This window comes from Macrobrachium rosenbergii, chromosome 1 (assembly GCF_040412425.1).
Source record: "Macrobrachium rosenbergii isolate ZJJX-2024 chromosome 1, ASM4041242v1, whole genome shotgun sequence".
In the NCBI taxonomy this organism is placed as follows: Eukaryota; Metazoa; Arthropoda; class Malacostraca; order Decapoda; family Palaemonidae; genus Macrobrachium; species Macrobrachium rosenbergii.
The window spans coordinates 45,084,358-45,102,803 of record NC_089741.1 but is presented as its reverse complement, the minus strand read 5'-3'; the positions used below and the strand labels follow the sequence as shown (position 1 = coordinate 45,102,803).

At 34.5% G+C, this 18,446-nt stretch overlaps 1 long non-coding RNA gene across 1 annotated transcript in view; it reads left to right on the top strand.

The window, feature by feature from the left end:
• LOC136832083 (uncharacterized) overlaps nt 1-18,446 on the top strand; it is a 269,782-nt gene that overhangs the window by 140,333 nt on the left and 111,003 nt on the right. The window lies entirely within an intron of this gene.

Genomic DNA, 18,446 nt, shown 5'->3' with positions numbered 1-18,446 from the left:
CGAAAATCATAGGGGAATATGGCTGCTGGAGCCTTCAGTTAAAGTATAGAATTGCTGAAAGAAAGATGATTTAGCTGAATTGAACGGATGCCAGTTTTGCTTCGTGCCAAGAGACTCAGCCTGGACCTTTAATCGAGCTTATTTCAAAGGGGCAGAGTAATATTGAGATGGGTCCTGGGAGTGTCATTGCTGGAAAGAATTGAGATTGAACAAACTAGGAAAAGGGTGGGTGTTTGTAAGATAACAGATGAAGCCAGGGGAAGTAGATGAGTTGGTATGGTCATGTGAGGACACTCTGGTTAAGAAGGCTTATGATATGGCCGTGGAGGGTAGAAAGAAGAAGAAAAAGAAGCAGAGGTAGGCAGGAAATAAGGTAGGGTGAAATCATAACAGTAGGACATGCAAATTGCAAACCAAGATATGAATTATGTGGAGAAGGCAGACTCATGGGAAGATGAGGTTAGGTCATTACGAGAAGAAGATTAAAATGCTGAGTAAATGTAAAATCATTCTTTGGACCATGTTGGTAGAAATGGCTTAATGTTGAAAATAAGAAACATTATATATGTGCATGCAAGTGTGAACTTGAGAGTTCCTGGATTCGATTTCAGGAAGAGATGGAACGACCTAAGCTGTGCATTATGTACCTAATAGCTAATCGACTGTGATAGGCCGTGGATAAGAGCATGGGGCTAGTAGCACCACCATAAAATAGCTACTACGCATAATTACTCATAGGCGATACTGTTAAGACACGATACTCTTTAAACTCTTATGTCAGATATATTTCCTTTCAGAGATAATCTTTGATTTGCACATGAATAATTCCCACTTGTTGTAATACGATTACAACAGCAGGAAATTATCAGCACGAGGAAATGGCAGAAAATGACGTCCTTCGACATACGACTCAGAAAAAGCATAAACCAATCAAAGTTAAGCCAGTTATAAAGAATGTTGTAGGTTTCACCAATCTAAAGTCTTGAGCAATTATGAAGACTTACCAGTTCAGTGTTGGTCATCTCATCTGCCTCTTCATAAAGACAGTTGTATAAAAAGACTTATAATGATTATATATATATATATATATATATATATATATATATATATATATATATATATATATATATATATATATATATATATAAATATATATATATATATATATATATTTTTTTATATACACACACACACACACACACATATATATATATACATATATATATATATATATATATATATATATATATATATATATATATATATATATATATATATATATATATATATATATATATATATATATTAAGAAAAAAGCTGTGTACATGAGATTTAAAAGAGAAACTTTAGGTTATCAGTATTATCTATAACTGTCCATTGACTCCTCTTGGTCTTGGGTTAATATAAGAAGTCGGAAGATCAGCGTTTAATGTAATGACGTCTGCGTACATGAGAATGATTTTATACGCTTTTAATCTTAGTTGTGATTTTGTGAAACCGTGTGGTCTTCGTGTTATTTTATTTTCTGTTGTATGTAGGTTATGAATTCCTTCATTTAATAAAGACCTTGCAAGCTCTCCGTTGCATCACTTTCTTCCTAGATTTATGCTCTTTATATATAGACTGTAAACACGATTTTCAAAAGCTCATTTGTATTATTTTCTATTATTTATAATGAAAAATAATGATTAATCATAATAAATGCTATTAATCATCTTGTGGTGAGTTAAAAAATATTATTTTAGATACTGAAAGCCGTTTCCTGGAGAACTCCATTACACATAAACAGTTTGATCAACGGAAATATTATTGAATGATTTTAGAAGATTCAGAGGTACAAATTTCTTCTTAATCAAATGTTCATGCCGAAGCATGTTCAGTAAAGCCTTATGAATAATCTACCTGCACTACAGATAATTTTTGCACTTATTTAATTTATGTTTGTACATTGAATGAATAGGAACGCGATATACCAACATACATTTGCAGAATGATTTGTCTTACTCCAGTTTTCATAATTTCGGTGCTACAGGTAAATTTAGGCACGAATAATTTATTTATGATGGTTTTAGAGTAAAGGCTGATTCACTTTATAACATCACGTCACCGACACGGCACGTCAAAGTACGTGAGAATTTCTTACATATAATCAAATGGACTTTTTCACACCATCACGTCACGTCACCATCAAGCACACGGCATCCACCGTCACATCACGACAAGTTTTCTTGGAAAAAATGTTTTGACGTGACGTGACGTGACGTGACGGTGCTTATGCAAGTTTTAAATCTGTGAGTCACTGAGGTTGGGCACGAACTGAACTGAACGGGATTGTGATGGATAATGTGAATACAAGGAACGGCTGACTGGACGGTGACGTGACGTGACGTGATGTGTCGGTGACGTGATGGTATAATGTGAATCATCCTTAATTTGTTTATGATTACTCTAACTGTAACAAACGAGGAAAAGCAAGAAATTGAATTTGGAATAAATTCGCATAAACTTGTCACTTGTCAGCAAGGAATGCAAAGTGGGGCTGTCGTTTAATTTAAATGGACTTGGTATTTGTGTTATATTATTTTCCCTTCTGTCTATATATAATATATATATATATATATATATATATATATATATATATATATATATATATATATATATTATATATATATTATATATATATGAATATATATATATATATATATATATATATATATATATATATATATATATTGGTTTGAAGGATCGCACGTTCATAAGGATGATGTTGATTGTTGATAGTTGTTCGGAACAAGTATAATACTGAGGGCGACTTTCATATAGTTTTTCTTGCTGTACTGATCACCTGTGATTTCTTAATTCTTTTAAATCTTGCGTTTGTGTTTTTGTATATTATACTGTTTCATTTGCTATATTGTATATCTTTAGCAGACGCCAGCGCCAAATGGTGAACATGTCACTGACTAATGCATTGTTTTTATCTGGACCCACCCCCTGTTAGTGGAAATAGCTAAAAATGCATCCGTTATATATATAGTCCTGTAGCCCTGAGTTCTTGTCTTCGCTGGTTCGAGCCCACGAGATGACGAACTTATTATCAACTAAATAATTCCCCTTCGGTAACATATATGAGAATATATTATTTCCGAGGTAGAGCGAATTCGATATTAAAGGACGTTTGTAGCTTACTGATTGAATATGAATCACGGTGATTATCAACTAAAAAAATTCCCCTTCGGTAACATAATATCGAAAATATAAACACCTTTCGACGAGTAGAGCGAAAACGATTCCATATTAAAGGACGTTTGGGTTAAAATGCGTCCACTGTACTGATTGAATGAAGAATCACGGTGATGTGATAAAAAATATAATATTTCCGGCTGCGTGCGACAAACGCACTACGTTTGTTAGCATGGCAGAATCACGGTGATATGTGTCATAATATCGCTCTCCAAATACAAACACCTGAGTTCGACGGGCGATTTGTATATGGGAAGACGATATCCACTTATACCTCACTTGCTGGCCGCGTGGGTTAAAATGCGTCCACTGTAGTCCTGAGTTCTTGTCTTCGCTGGTTCGAGCCCACGAGATGACAAACTTATTATCAACTAAAAAATTCCCCTTCGGTAACATATATGAAAATATATTATTTCCGAGGTAGAGCGAATTGGATATTAAAGGACGTTTGTAGCTTACTGATTGAATATGAATCACGTTGATGTGATAAGAAAAGTCATATATATATATATATATATATATATATATATATATATATATATATATATATATATATATATATATATATATATATATATATATATATATATATATATATATATATATATATATATATATACACACATACATATACGTATATATGTATATATATATATACATATATATATATGCATAGACTGTATATTAGGAAAAGTTGGTCCTCATAACTCAGTGGGTAACAAACCTTGCCTCACAAGGGAGAGACCCGAGATCGATCCCCTGTGTAAGAGATATCCTAAGCCCTTTTCCTGAAAAGTCCATTTTTCCCACATTAACTGAAGCAGTAAACAGGGTGCCTGGTGGTCAGTCGACTTTGCTGGAAATCTGTCAGTGTGTTGAAACCCATGGGGTTTGCAGCCTCATCCCAGAAAGACTTGTAGAATTTTTCTTTTATCCAGTTACATTTATTAAGGAAATATGGAATTAAAGAAATACATTAAGCTTTGAATTAAGTGCTTAAAATAGTGAAATATTTCAAGAGGCTGATAAAGGCGTAATTAAAGACAAACAAAAATTCACAATGTGTCACTTTCCATTTGCATTAAAATGGAAAATACAAAAACGAGTGACAAATTAATAATAAATAAGCTTTTTTTTATTGTAAAAGCAATTGCTTCCCCAAGGCCGGAAAAGGAGTAATTATCGACTTCCAAAAATTCAGGCTTGTTCTTGCCAGATGACGCTGTTTTTAGCACCTGACTTCCTTCCCAAAAGTTGAAGTTTTATTCTGAATGACTCCCAAGAAAATGGCAGGTATTTCTAATTATGGAGAATTTAATGCAAGTTGGTTTACTGATGGGTTGGTTTGCCTTCGCGTATCATAACATCTTATTTCCTGAAATATCAAATTTGTATGTTTAGAAAAACTCAGGATATAATTAGAATTATGATCAAGAAGCTTTAATTATTCTATTATAAAGTTTTATAAAGATATTTTCCAACTTATATGCTATCAGTCTCAGTATCACACTGATTAACCTGAATATCGTACTTGTCAACTAAACGAAAATATGATAATGAAATGTTCATTTTTAGAACAAACAGCCGTCCCCCCAACCCCCACAAAATAGACAATGCTCTTAGTTATGTAATACCGTTTTCCATACATTGTTACTGATAAGTGTTTATTCAGGATGTTACTTAGACAGCTGTAAACACAGTTAATTAAGGAAGCTCAGGTATGCTTATTTACATGGGTACTCAAAGAACATTACAGCTTTGCATTATGGTGCTAGGGGAATGTACTGTCACCAGGCTGTAAAATGAAATGTTATTTTAAGGAACAATGATGCATTCAGAGTAGAATTTACATAAAGAACAGTTACTTCGACCTTTACTGTGTTTTGTCAGCATAATATCCTTTACTTTGTTTTTAGGTAGAATTACCCGCGTATAATAAGGTTAGTATATTAACTTTCAAATCTAACTGCAGTATTGTAGCTTTTCAAAGGCTTTTAATGATTATTCCATCTTTGCTGATTATCTGATTTAATGTTATGAGTCTGGTATGCCATACTTAAATTGGATTGGTTTTAGTGTAGAGAGTTTAAATTTATTCCCCAAAAATGGTTCAAACGACGGATATGTGGATTTTGTAGGTGGGACTATCGGTGTATATATAACACGAAAAATGAATTAATTCATGATTTGCAGTTAACCTGCTCAGTTTTTAAATTTTTTTCTAATCAGATTTCTTATCAAGTTTTTTTTTCTCTTTCCTCAGTCCTTTCTCAACCATAAGACTTTTCCTGGTGCAGTACCACGAAAATCAAATTATTATGGCTTCCCGCTATTTCCCGTCTTTTCGTGCAGGATTACAGTATAGCTAGGCCTCGTTGACCACAGATAGAGGGTTATCAGGGACCCTACAAGGAAGAGTTCTTGTACAGTAGCCCTGTTCGGTACGTCACATCTGCATGGAGTTTTATGTTGTTCTTTGATTAAGTTTTAAAAGAAACTAGCAGATGATCGCTATCGCTAGCATTTGCTAGTTCCCATATCCGTACCCATACCCATACCCATACCCATATTTGTACCATACCCATACCCATAACCATATCTATTCCATCCCCTTATCCACATCCATACCCATATCCGTACCATACCTATACCCATACCCGTACCATACCCATAACGATACCCATACCCATACTCATATCTGTACCATACCCATATCTGTACCATACCCATACCCATAACCATATCCATACCGATACACAGAGTTTTATGTTGTTATTTGATTAAGTTTTCAAAGAAATATTTGCTTAGGTTCTTCTGTATTTTTCATTTAGAACAGGAAATCACTTAGAACAATTAACAAATGTTTGTATAAAACTAGTAACGGCAGGAAAAATTGCGAATACTTACATGATAATAACTAACATATCATATATGTCCTTTGTAATTAAAAACGAATAAGTTCTAGCTGGGAATGTCGTTCATTAATTTATGAAATAGTATAGGGTAAAACAAATAAAAAAATTCTGTTTTATCATAGTCGTTGGTGATGCTTAGGCAGAATAATAGAGCTTTGAAAACAAATTTTAAAAAACTGTGATAATTATCTATGAGGTGAAAGGTATACGTTGTAGTTCATTAATTTATGAAATATTATATGGTAAAATAATTGAAAATTCATTTTATGATAGTCTTTGATAATGCAAAGACAAAACAGTGACGCCAACCAGTTTAACTGTGCCTTATTTCCGAAGCCCTTCGACGCAATACCAGACCTTATCTGGACAGCATATTTCAGACTGTGACAAAGCGGTGGACAGGACTCCTTTGTTTTTCGGGCTGTCATGAGAATCCGTACGCTGTCTAGGTTTAGCAGGGACGCGAAATGCAATTAAACTTCAAATCAGTTTTTCGCCCCCTTCCTCTTTGTATGAACAACCCCATTATTTCAGTGTCATTATTTATCTTTATGTATATTTCTTCCATATACAGGGACATCTGACTGGTGTGGTTTCTTTAAGGTGCATCGTATGAATGTACACACACACACACACACATATATATACGTTATATATATATATATATATATATATATATATATATATATATATATATATATATATATATGTGTGTGTGTGTGTGTGTGTGTGTGTGTGTGTATTTTATATATATATATATATATATATATATATATATATATATATATATATATATATATATATATATATATATATATATATATATATATATATATATATATATATATATATACGATCATGAAGATACAAATGTCGCAATATCAAATTCACGCTACCGTAGCGTGAATTTGATATTAAGCGACATTCTACCTTCATGATTGTATGTAAATCACAGTGTGATAAAAATTTCATATATATATATATATATATATATATATATATATATATATATATATATATATATATATATATATATACGCGTATAATTAGGTAAATGTCTATATATTTCATCAATTTTCTCAAAGATATATAGCACTGTCTTCTCCAAATCCATGTACACAAGATTATGCTGCTCAGGTACATGAATTTAGATTAAATAATTGGTTAGAACTCTGAGAAGAATCTCGAAACACTATGGGCTGCTTAATTTTGTGTCAGGTAAGATTGGACAGTTTCTAAGGTAAGATTGGACAGTTTCTAAGGTAAGATTGGACAGTTTCTAGATAGGGATGAATTTATGAAACCAAAAAAAGGCAGCGCCACGTAAAATTAATTTTTAGGCAAGTGATCAGAGGAAACACATATATAATGAGAGGAGTACAAGTCATAAAAAAAGATAAAAGTTATTTCATCTAAAAAGAAGACTGAAAAGTAAAATCTGCCAGTCCTTTATGAAGGACTAAAGGTTTGCTCACCCACGAGAGAGTAAAGCGAACAGACAGTTGTCTATACCTGAATCCAGCGCCATTCAACCTAGGTGACGCTATTGAGATTCTGTGGACACCGTACACCGTACAAAACGACTTTTGAGGGGACATTATATTTTTCCAGAAGTATTTCTTCACATTCGAGTCACGTTCCTATACCATTCAGTTTTTTTTTTTAGGGGGATAAAATATATGCTGTGAGTGTGTGACGTGAAGAATCGAAGTCATCTTCGTCTTTAAGTATTTAAAGATGTTATTAAATTCTACGCATGACGTAATTTGTACATTTTATTATTATTATTATTATTATTATTATTATTATTATTATTATTATTATTATTATTGTTGTTGTTGTTGTGGTTGTTAATAAACCTTGCTGCCCCCATTACACTTGTCTTTAGTGATGTTTTTGAAATTACCGTGGTAGTTGCATTTTAAAATGATGTGTTTGCTTCTGAACTTTTTTGCTGGTATATCTTACTTTAGAATATAAAATATGTATGCATTATTTATTTTATGGTAAGCGTTAATAAGAAAGCACTTATTCCTTGCATTGTTGTGCATTGCGTGAATCTGAAAAATCTAATATCCACTGTATTTATATCCTGTTATGTACATATGCGTACGATGACTAAAGTACAAATACACAAGGCTTAAGTATCAATCGCGTTAGCAAAGCTCTTTTAGCTTCTGTATAAATAAATTTTTGTAACAAGAACTCAGGCTCCTTTGGAGATAACCAGCTAGCTTCATAAATAGATAAAAGATTAATTCAACCACCAACGACTTAACTGACATGTCATGGAGTTCTTCTATCGTTACAGGTTTTCTTTTTGTGGAAGGACACTTGCAGTGTTTTATATTTCATACAGTATTTCAGTGACACACTGTTTTCTTAAAACCTTTACTGTTTTTGTTTGTTTATGCAAGATTCGTTCTGAATACTGTCTTGCGAGGTAAGCAGTATACGCAGTCACGTGTCACAAATACTCTGTTTTTATTCATAAGCACGGGTATGGTTTTACTGAATTATTTACCCATGGACTGGCTCAAGTTTGTTGATGCGCGTTATGTTTTACTGCAAGGTTTTCCAGTTTTCGACAAGAATTTCCCCTCAAGGAAATGCCGAGTCCAGAATTACAACAGAAAACACGTCTTTCAGAATACAAATAGTTCTCGAGAGTGTATCGCCAAATGACTTCAAGGTCTTCCAGTTTTCGACGAGAATTTCCCTCAGGGAAATGCCCAGTCCAGAATTACACCAGAAAACGTGTTTTACAGAATACAGATAGTTCTTCGGAGTATATTGCCAAATAGATCATAGCTGATTCAAGGCTATAAATACAAGTCGGGTTTATTGAGACTTGTGCAGCTGACAGTCGACGAATTTCTCGTCGTATATCATCTGGGAACGTTGCACTCGAAGGATTGGTTTTGTGCTTTATTGGGATGCGAGGATGCAACGCACAGCATTGCGCATTGCGTATGATATAGTGGCTGCCATTCCGTTTGTGTTTACAACCCGCGTATCGTACCGTAGCCTTCCCAAGGTACTTCGAAGCAGCGTGTTTGAATTGGGTGTGTACGTGTATATGTAGAGGATGACTTAGGAGTTTGGAGGGTGCTCCCCGCATGCATTCAATCTTACTTACTCAACACACACACACATATACATATATATATATATATAATATATATATACACACACACACACACACACACACACACACATATATATATATATATATATATATATATATATATATATATATATATATATATATATATATATATATATATATATATATGTGTGTGTGTGTGTGTGTGTGTGTGTGTAAATAATATTGCTATACCTGAACACACACGCAGTACATTGCTACTTTCAACTTTGTGCTCAGGGTGTGCGGTTGGTCTGATGAGCACTTGGATGGGTGACCGACTAGAAATGCTAGGCGCTGCTGGCTCATAATCCTTCTAAACATCCATAGGCTAGGACGCAGGACATGCAACCTCATCCTAAAACTGTGCTGAAAACCAGAAGGCTTGGCTCTACATACACACTCGTGTTTGCAGACTACGGAAGGATACTGTGTTAGTAATAAAATGTTGAGATTGCTCATATCTATTGGTACTGATCAAACAAGTCTTAAGGGAAAACTAATGTGATATATATCCAGAAACAGCGTAGTAAGAGAAAGAAAATCAAAAGGTCTTAGGGAGCGCAAGCTTAATCCAGAGAGAAAACTCTGTATCAATAGAGCAAAGGCCGTATTGCATCTCTCATCCGACAACAAAGACGCCCTCGAAGAAATAGGAGGGGTAATTCGAAACCCATCTCAACGGAAAGTCTTAATTGAGAAACATAACATCTCATCGTAAGCTTACACACACACACACAACCTCGGGAGAGAGAGACTTAATTAACAGAAGGACTCGGAGAGCGATTGAAGACGAGAAACGGGTATTAGCGCCTCCGAAAATAACCCCAATGCATCTTAGATGCGCCAAGGATGCAGACTCGGCTTCGTCAATAAGAACCGAGTCGAGTCTTGAATGCGGCGAGTCGCCCTGTGGAGAGAACGCGGTTAATTACTCTCAGCGTCGGGCAATTACTTAGATTGCGCGTATACGGCTCTTTGAGAGCGAATAAAGATAAAAGGAATAACTACTCAGATTGATAAGGATGATAGCGCAGGTCGAGGAAAGTCTCGAGAGATGTGAAGAGAAACATGAAGGTGCAGGCAGTATTGAATTCTAGGATCAATATTTGTAGAGAAAACACCGGTGGTTGATCCGTTGGAGGTTGGGATTAATTTTGCACGAAGATGAAGGAGAAGAATCTGTGTATTGTAACCTTTTGAGTCTATTAAAAAGCATGTCTAATAATAGGGATTCTAAACAAATATTTACCTAAAACACGCGATCATTCTGACCTAAATTATGAAAGTGAAGAGGGTTTGAAATCAGCATCGACAGGGTATAATGCCTACTTATACCCTTTATCCCCATAGCAGAGAAGAGAATTAGGGCGAAATGCCCTTGCTTTTAGCATATACTCGTACGTAACATTTAATACTTCCACATTATCTGTGTGGAATTTTAGGTAAGATAATCTTTCGTCGCCGCTATTCTGATATTTAAAGCATTTTAAGTGTGGCATAAACCGTCATTTATTGAATTTCCATTTTATGTCTTTGATATTTTTAGTAATTTGAATAATTAGCCATGTTCTCAAACGAACATCAGGTCCCTTCCCTTTTTACAGTGTGTTTTTCATGCTTCTGTTATCTTACAGTCCTTTTCTCCTTTTCATTTCTCTTCTGTTCTTGCTTTTACCTGTGATTCATTCTTCCATATTCCGTCTTTCTTGGCCTTCTAGGTATCTTTTGATATTGGTCTTGGTCTGTCATCTTTGCTCTTCAGAGCTCGTTATGAGGATTCATTAAGCAATGGGTGGTTCCACGCCAGCTTTTAGTTTCTTCTCATTGTGTGTGCGTGTGTGTGTGTTTGTGTGTATGTGTTTATGTTGCTTCTTTCATTCGGGTTGTTTATTATGTTCTTGAAAGTGTTCTTCAGCCAGTCACTTCTGGACACATAATTTCGTTTTAAATGCTTCAAGATTGTTTAGGCTGGCCAACAAGAGTCTGTTTTGATGTCTAGAAAATGAAGTGCTTTGTTTAAGGGTCGGGATCTATTTCCTGCATCCGATTTACTGTAGATTTTGTAAACATGTTGCTATCATAATAGTATTTGTGATTTTTTTTAATCTGTCCTCTGTTGAGGATTAAATCAAAATCATTGGTTGTAATTAGTGATCACGCTCAAAAACTTCAACAGTATTACCCACGTCATACATCTTCACAGAAGGCTCATCAGCATATGTTGAGACCCTTACATGCAGTGCGCATTCACCCTGAGTCTAGCCTTAATTCTTGTACTACATAAATATTAACTTACAGCCCTAGGTGCCATCTTTCGCCAGCCCATCAGCGTTGTATAGTCTTTCCTATCCCCAAGGCTTCTTAACGCTTCTGAATTATACCCTTTTCGGCAATCCCTTGTCTCCCATTCTCTCCACATGACCAAACCACCTCAAAACAAACAAACCCATTCTTTCACAACGCTAACCTTTTCTGACTTCTTAAGCGTATTTCCACACCCTGTCATTTATTTCGTCCTATGCCACAAGTCTTATGCAAATAATTGACCTCAACAGCTTCAAGTTTATTCTTTCGTCACTGATATTCAAAAGCCACGCCTCTTTTCTATAAAGGCGGGTTGGTTCAACAAATCCTTCATGTATCACCACCATGTTTTCCATAAGCACTCAGTTTTTACTCAGTCTGTTGCATACTTCCAACTAACTTTCTTATTTCACCTACTCTATGGCCCACCATTTCAACTCATATATATATATATATTATATATATATATATATATATATATATATATATATATATATATATATATATATATATATTATATATATATATATATATATATATATATATATATATATATACTATGTATGTATATATATATATATATATATATATATATATATATAATTATATATATATATATGTATATATATATGCATATATATATATATATATATATATATATATATATATATATATATATATATATTTATGAAGTTCAATCACTTAATTGTAATTAATTAAGTGGCATTACATTAATTATTGTTAAGCACAGGCATGTGTGCAATAACGTCCATAGTAATGAGCACTAAAATTAGTTCCTTTTCAAGACTCTCTCTCTCTCTCTCTCTCTCTCTCTCTCTCTCTCTCTCTCTCTCTCTCTCTCTCTCTCTCTCTGGGCATTTCCATTTTACCAATAATATCATCACAAATAGCCCGACAGCTGCGAGACTTAATGCAGCCAATTAGCATATTTCCTAATTTAATTAAAATGCCATCTATTGATAAATGCATCTCCTTCTTTTTGCATGTTTTTGCCGGCGTAAAATGGCAGCGACTGAACGATGACCTCGCATATATTTTTTTCCCCCCTCCTGCGCAATCCTCCTATTCATTTCGATCGAGAGTGATTAAGGAGAAATGTATTTTTCCCGAACACACGTGAGCATTATTTTCAAATGGGCAATTAATTAAATGACCAAATGAACGCAGCGTATTATTTTTTTTTCCGGTCCTTCGCTGCGCTGCCGAGTGATAAAAAAAAATAACATTGTAATTCCCCGTCATGAATGCATGTAAATTGGATGCCAAAAGGTACAGTTCTATTTCGGGCTATGGACTAAAATGTAATTACTTATTGTAATTACCTGTCCTTCCCGAATGCAATCTGTTCAAAACATTCCTTTGTTATGTTGTACCCACCTTCCCGGCCTTTTCGCGAAATTATTTTGATCTTGATTTTTGCTCCGTATTTAAAATTAGATTCTTTGATGTCGTAAAGATACCCGATTGGGATGTATGCTTCGTGGGGTTCAGTATCAGTTAAGAAATACACATGCCTACGACGCTCTGAAAGTGAGTATTCTTTATATATACGCATAAGTAAACAACCCATATATGTGTAGGTATATGCTTTTTACATAAGTCCATAAACATCCTATATATATATATATATATATATATATATATATATATATATATATATATATATATTATATATATATATATATATATGTGTGTGTGTGTGTGTGTGTGTGTGTGTGTATGTTTTCAACTCGTATGTGTGAAATAAATATTATATAAAGTTGGAATGGAATAAAGTTCGATTTACGTAGGTGGTGTGTAGGCAAACAAAACTGAACTATATATGAATTTAGAATACCTATGATTCATAGCAAATTATTATGTAGGTGATGAAAAAAATGTGAAAATATTGTATATATAAATTTAGAATGAGATTCATGTAGGTGGTATGTAGGTAAAGCAAAGATAAAAATAAAAAAAGGTACTGGAAACTACAGATTGGAGGGGGAGGAAGAGGAAAGTAGAGCTGGGAATGTAAGAAGGAATAATAGTTCATTGTCTCTTCTTTTTTAAGAAATCAAATGAAATGTGATGGGTCCCAATGTGCAGGAATGAAAAGGTGGAAAGCTATTTTATGAATTAATTTAATCATGTTAGTTGTAAGTAGTAAGGAGGGTCAGGTAAAGGAGTTAACCAAAATGAAAAGTTAGATCAATGTATTTTGAGGTAAGCTTATTATGGAGAGAGGTTAATAATAAGCATTCTCAAATGAATTAACGTGCGGCCTCTTAGCTGTATATATGTTCATGATTATTATTATTATTATTATTGTATTATGTATGTGTGTAGTCATTATTATTATGTATGTATTATTATTATTAAAATAGTTTAACCAGAAACAAATTTATTCTTTTGGATTTTACTCATTCATGAATCAGAACTTTGAGGTAAGTGTTGTTTTTAACATGAGCAATTCTTATTTTCTTGATGAGCGCCTCACATGTGAAAAATTTACGAACCGGTGACTGCTAGTGACAGGTAATGCTATAGAACAGTGAATGAACAGTTTTATAGCAGTGACAAAAGCATGATGAACAGTTTTTATAGCAGTATTAAGAAAACTGTTTCCAAATATATATATATATGTATATATATATATATATATATATATATATATATATATATATAGCATGTATATATATATATATATATATATCTATGTGTGTGTGTGTGTGTGTGTGTGTGTGTGTGTAACATATGTATGTGTATATATACATTGTATATGTATATACAACTTTTATCACAATCCCCACACACACGATGTCCCAACTATGTACGTATCTGCCAATAGACTCATTATTGCTTATAGTAAGTGTGAAATCGGAAAATATTTTTCATCCCTGCTTATCTTTCCTACCATTTCCCCCAACTTTATTCTTTCACTCTTCTTCTTTCCCTTTAGCTCTATTTTATCTCGATCTTTCATTCCAGTCAAACAGACTGGCTTCAAGTTGCGTCCTGTCTCTCGTGCATGACGTCTCGCTGACTGATAATAATAATAATAATAAGAAAAAGAACACAGAATCGATACTGAAGCCAAATATAGCGGGGGCGATATTCAAAACAGTGCGCCCTCGAGCCTAGTGGAATGTCCAATTCACGACTTTTATTATACAGGGCTCTGTTTAAACTGGCTCGTTAATGTCAGCTTTGTGTGTGATAGCGTGTTATTAGGCGGTGGCAGTTATCGATTTTGTTTGTTTGTTTCGTAATGAGGGGCTGGTATCGATGATGCTGGGTTTCCGTGCCTGATAGAGTTATTTTTTTATTTATTTTTTTTTTATATGCTGAAAGGTTCTTGCGTGGGTATGTGAGATCTGCTACTCCGCACAACCCTCTGTTTTGTTTTGGGGGGTGAGGGGTGGTCCAAGTGAATCACTAGGAAGCGTTCGTGTTTTATGACACGTATTGATACAGATGAATTAAATATTTTTAAAGCGCGATCATATTTCGTTCCTTTGCTTGAAATGTAGCTGTGTTTTCATACGTTTAAAAGCGGTAATGCTACTGTAAATGCAACTGCCTTGATTTTCCGGATATATTTCTCAGCTGTTACCTGCCAGAGGTAAAGAATGAAAATAAGAAAACAAGGATAAAACAGACATAAAAAAAATAAATAAATTCGGGGCAATTGGCAGATACTTTATCCAGTTTTGGTTGAATCAGTGTTGAAAATGAAGGCATCGTTATGTAATCATGCAGTAACGTCAGCAAACAATTAGTGTCTGCGACTGGAACAGAACGAAGGTCAACAAAAATTAAGAGAGGCCAGATACCAATACTAAGTACGAAGCAGGTAGGAAAAGTGTCATTATTTGTCCTAACTTTTAATGCTTTTCGGAGGACCTTGTGGCGAGGCTATGACAAATGGCAGCGGTTGGAAAAATTGTTGTCTTTACTCAAAATCAGCCCTTGTTTGACCAATTTATAGAGGGTCTAAGTAATTGAAGTTGGAGCTCTTCGGTGACGTAGGCCTCACCTTCACGCTTATTAATATCATATTGACATTATTTTTATTGTTGTTCATATTGCAATAACAATAGTATCATTATCATTTTGAAAGCATTCAAAAGGCCAGTGACTTCCGTTGTAAGCTCTGATGAATATAATCTTCAGAGGGATAAAAAGAGAAAATCATTTAGGGGAGCAATAGGGGAAACAAATCCTAAAAATAAATAGGAAAACATAAAACAATAAATGATAGGGGAATATATAAATAAGCATACATCACGAAACATCTTTATCAGATATATCTGCAAGATCAATGTTAAAAGATGCGGCCATATTCAGAAATTCTCTGTCAGTGTCTGCTACCTGGAAAAAAAAACTATAAATGAAATTGTTTCTGGAAATGAAATGTGGTTCGTTATTGCAGAGGGGCCAATAATGGTTAATTGATTTTTTTTTTCTTAGGTCTGTCGGTGGCGTGGTTGTAGCAACAAAAAGTAGATAAATGGTTCTTACATCGCGAACAATATTTAGTAGTATCTTTCTGCATCATTTTCACCGAAAAACACTGTCTCTTTTTTTGCTTATCTTGTTTAATGAGAATGTTTCTGTTTTCTTATGAATTTTATTTACGATTCGGTTTATCGTGATACTTTTTAGGTGTTATTTTTAACTTCGTAGTTTTACCATAGTTAATTTTCCAGTAAGATCGTGATAGCTCAGTTTAAACTCTTCTCATGAGTTGATAGTTATGTGACAACACGATCTTACTGTCTCTGTAAGTTAGGAAGGTGGGTTGGTTAGCATCTACCTGCTTAGCCATTAGAAGACACGTCACGTTTCCTTCTGATCCTTGCTTGCTTGCTTGGAGAAGGGCTTAGACACTGATTGTATGTGTTCATGTTCAGCCTTTAGTTCATTCTGCGACGTCGCGGTGACCTTTCCCTTACCTCTGTCGCTCACGAAATTAGGTCCTCGTTGTATTGTTTTGCTTCAGGTCCCCATTGTATAGTTGTTTGTTCTTGGAGGCATGAGACCTGGCCAGACCTCCCTCCCACTCAAGTCATTCCCTATTCGACTGAGTCTTAAAATTATAATAAGAGAAAACTTGTACCGTCTTGTTCTAGCAGATATTTCTCACCGCATTTTTCTCGGGGCGATATCTTACAAGGGGAAAAATTACTTGTAGCTCTGTGCTACACTTTCCTGTGTGTTGTTTCAGCGAAGCTCAAGGGTTTTAGAGTAAGTCAGCGCAGGGAGCCTTTTCTGACCTCTGTTACACTAAAGAGTGTTTATCTCCGCTACATGATCTCATACATTTCTCACTCTCCCGTTAAAAAAAAAAAAAACTTTCGGAAAAGGGAATTTGTTTCTTGTAGTTCATTTACCTTTGATTTTCTCCGGTTTTAATGACATAATTTCCATATGCGCCACCTTACTGTAAAATCCATGAAGGCTAGCCGTTGATAATATCGTGATTGTAAGACATGTATAGAGCTTGAAAACGATGAGAGTTGTAATAATAGTAAAAAAAAAAAAGAGTAAAATATAGTAATGAAAATAGAAGAGTTAAAGGCACATTTCGCATGAATACTCTAATCCCGCCCCAACTAAATCTCCCTTCCCTGCAAGGGAAATGCATACCAGGAAAGAGGCGTGACGCCACAGTTTGCAATCATTCAGTATCAGGAGAGGGTTAAGTGAGAAATAGTGCAGAAAGCAGACAAACGCGAAAGCCACCACTCCCACGAAACAGTCCTGATTCTGTGCCGAAGGAAACACTACAAGAGGAAAATGACTCGTGTTTTTGCAACTGCGCGAGAAAATAACGCCATGAATTCCAGAACAATGGACAGGCGGCCGACATTCGACTATTTATAGAGGCTTTGTCCCTGTGCAAACTTTGAACCGATGTATTTCGTCTTTAACGTGACATCGGGAGCTGTTATTCAAGTCAAACAGTCAGATTACACCCAGTTACGGCCTAGTTCACAGGCTGGATACGAAATCAGCAGAAAACTCGAGCGCAGAAAACTGTAATCGCTTGATATCATTGCGCTCCTTCGTTGATGTTGTATGCTGCGACGGTAATCTAATTTACTGTGCTGTTCACGAAATATCTAACATTCTATTTAGCATAATATTTAAAAAGGCCGTTTGCTATTGTTTTGTTGCGTTTAGCAAAATGTTGAATGAGACCGTTTGTTATTATTTTGTTGCATTTAACAAAAAATATTTAATGAGATCGTTTGTTGTCATTTTGTTGCATTCAACGAAATGTTTAATAAGACCGGCTATTTTTTGCTGCATTTAACAAAATATTTATTAATACCGTTTATTATTGTTATGTTAAATTTAACGAAATTTTTAATAAGACCCTTTGTTATTGTTTTGTTGCATTTAACGAAATATTTGATATAACCGTTTGTTGTTGTCGTGTCGCATAGCAAACGGATTTATTTCATGAATATTATTGTATGTATTTTGAGTTACTCATCTTGCTTGTAAGAAAACATTGAAACCACTGCCATATTTTTACAGCGGAAATGCAAGATTATAATCTGTGGCAGATTCTAAAGCGAAGTGCGGGCAAATCGATGATTTGGTAATTTCACTTCTACAACTATTGCCTCCCTGGTATATTTTCCATGTTTGGTGATGAAAATTGGCGTTCATTAGCTGTCACGGAAATGGTCCTGTTACTGTAAAATTCTCAATATTGAATTTGACGACGTAATCTGATGAATTTCGTGTGGTCTCATCATAAAGTCAGATTGCTTTCCAATTGCAAATCCCGTTTTATTGCACAACAGACCGTAGGGAAGATT